The 2672-nt window shown below is 60.9% G+C and overlaps 1 protein-coding gene across 2 annotated transcripts in view; it reads left to right on the top strand.

The window, feature by feature from the left end:
• Positions 1-2672, top strand: part of LOC123522426 (putative GTP-binding protein 6) — a 114474-nt gene that overhangs the window by 107533 nt on the left and 4269 nt on the right. Inside the window, exon 3 of one of the 2 annotated variants that reach the window (XM_045296491.1) lies at positions 2550-2665. The exons of the other annotated variant lie outside the window; for it this stretch is intronic. The gene's annotated coding sequence lies outside the window, so the exon portion shown is untranslated. Of the gene's footprint in view, positions 1-2549; positions 2666-2672 lie in introns of those variants that run through there. 2 annotated transcript variants of the gene reach the window in all.

Raw genomic sequence — 2672 nt, 5'->3', positions numbered from 1 at the left:
CAGCCCCCAGGTGTCCCAGTTGGATGGCCCAGGTGGGCCACCTGGTGGCTGGCTTCTCCGCCCTAGGTTGGCCTCTGGGCACCCGGCCTCTCTGTCCCAGGTGGGCTCAGGGTGCGCGGCATCTCTGTCCTACGTGAACCCCTTAGTGCCTAACTTCTCTGGCCCAGGTGGGTTTCCTGGTACCCAGTCTCTCTGTCTGAAGTGGACGCTCTGTGCCTGACTTCTCTGAATCCCAGGTGGGCCCCCTACTGCCTGGCCTCTCTCTCCTAGGTGATCACCCTAGTGTCCAGCATCTCCATCCTAGGTCAACACTGGTGCCTGGATTCCCTGGATCCCAAGTGGGCCCACTGGTGCCCTGGTTCTATGTCCCAGGAGGCTCACCCTGGTGCCTGGCTTCTCTGAATCCCAGGTGGGTCCCCTGGTGCCCAACATCTCTTTCCCAGGGAGGGTCCCTAGTTACCGGACTCTGCCTAAGGAGAACCCGCTATTGCTAAGACTCTCTGTCCCAGGTGGGTTCCATGGTGCAGGGCCTCTGTGTCCCAGGTGGACACTGGCTACCTACATTCTCTGGATCCCAGGTGGGCACCCTGGTGCCCAAACTCTCTGTCCCAAGTAGGTTCCCTGGTGCCTGGACTCTGTGTCCCAGGTGGACACTGGGTACCTAGTTTCTCTGGATCCAAGGTGTGCACCCTGGAACCCGGCCTCTCTGTCTTAGTGAATCCCCTAGTGGCTGACCTCTCCGTCACTGGTGGCGGACCTGGTGCCCAGTCTCTCTGCCTCTGGTGAACCTACTAATGCCCAGACCCTCTGCCTGATTTATCTGGATCCCAGATGGACCCCCTGATGCCCGGCCTCTCTGCCCCAGGTGGGTTCCCTGGTGCCTGGCCTCTCTCTCCTAGGTGCAACCTTTAGTGCCTCACCTCTCAGCCCTAGGTGGGTTTCATGGAGTCTAGCTTCTCTGTCCCTGGTGGACACTGGGTGCTTGGCCATTCTGTCATTGGTGAACCCCCTTGTGTCCAGCCTCTTTGTTCCAGGTGGACATTTGGTGCCTGGCTTCTATGGATCCCAAGTCGGCCCCCTAGTGCCTGGCCTCTCTGTCCTAGGTGATCACCCTAGCGTCCAGCATCTCCATCCCAGGTGGCCACAAGGTAGACACTGGGTACCTAGTTTCTCTGGATCCAAGGTGTGCATCCTGGAACCCAGCCTCTCTGTCACAGGTGGGATCCCTGGTGCTCGGCATCTCTGTCCTAGGTGAACCCCCTAGTGCCTGAACTCTCTGTTACTGGTGGCGGCCCTGGTGCCCAGTCTCTCTGCCTCTGGTGAACCTACTAGTGCCCAGACTCTCTGCCTGATTTATCTGGATCCCAGGTGGCCCCTCTAATGCCCAGCCTCTCTGCTCCAGATGGGTTCCTGGTGCCAGGCCTCCCTGCCCCAGGTGGGCTTCCTGGATCCCAGCTTCTCTGTCCCTGGTGGACACTGGTTGCCTGGCCACTCTGCCATTGGTGAACCCCCTAGTGCCCAGCCTCTTTGTTCCAGGTGGGTTTCCTGGTGCCAGCATCTCTGTCCTAAGCAACTTCCTGGTGCCCAGTGTCTCTGTCCCAGGTGGACATTTGCTGCCTGGCTTCTCTGGATCCCAGGTGGGCTCCCTGGTGCCCGACCACTCTGTCCAAGGTGAACCCCCAGGTGCCCGGGCTCTCTGTCCCATGTACACACTGGGTGCCTAGCTTCTGTCAATCCCAGATGGGTTCCCTGGTGCCCAGCCTCTCTGTCCCAGGTAGACATTGGGTGCCTGACTTGTCTGGATCCCAGTTGGCCCCCCTGATGCCTGGCTCCTCTGCCCCAGTTGAGGCCCCTGGTGTACCAGTTAGATGCCCCAGGAGGGCCCCCAGTGCCAGGCCTCGCTTTCCTAGGTGGCCCCCCTGGTACTAGCCTCTCCCACCCAGATGGGGCCTGTCACGCCCAGCCTCTATCTCCCAGGTAAACCCCTTAACGCCTGACCACTCTGTCCCAGGTGGAAATTTGGGTCCTGGCTTCTCTGGATCCCACTGGGCACACTGGTGCCTTGCCTCTCTGCCCCAGATCGGCCCCCAGGAGTCATGTTTCGATGTCCTAGATGGGCCACCTAGTGCCCAGCCTTTCTACCCCAGGTGGACACTGGGTGCTTGGCCTCTCTTCCGCTGGTCGGCCCCCAGGTGTCCCGGTTGGATGTCTCAGGTGGTTCGCATGTTGCACGGCCTCTCTGCCCTAGGTGCGCCTCCGGGTGCCCAGCCTCTCTGCCTAGCTGAAGCCCTTAGTGCCTAACTTCTCTGTCCCAGGTGGATTCCATGGTGTCGAGCCTTTCTGTCCCAGGTGGACACTGTGTACCTAGTTTCTCTGGATCCCAGTTGGGCACCTTGGTGCCTGACCTCTCTGCCCCAGATCGGCCCCCACGTGTGCTGTTTGGATGTCCCAGATGGGCCCCCTAGTGCCGGCACGCTGCCCCAGGGGGGTACCCTTGTGCCCAGCCTCTACCACAGGTGGACACTGGGTGCTTGGCGTCTCTTTCACAGGTCCACCCCCAGGTGTCCTGGTTGGATGTCCCAGGTGATTCGCATGATGCACGACCTCTCTGCCCTAGGTGTGCCTCCTGGTGCCCAGCCTCTCTGCCCCAGCTGAGTCCCCTGGTGCCCGGC

This window comes from Echinops telfairi, unplaced genomic scaffold (genome assembly GCF_000313985.2).
Source record: "Echinops telfairi isolate 266 unplaced genomic scaffold, ASM31398v2 ScPeMD7_7409;HRSCAF=8447, whole genome shotgun sequence".
Taxonomy (NCBI): Eukaryota; Metazoa; Chordata; class Mammalia; order Afrosoricida; family Tenrecidae; genus Echinops; species Echinops telfairi.
Note: the sequence above shows the minus strand (reverse complement) of the source record. Positions and strands in the feature narration are given on the sequence as shown.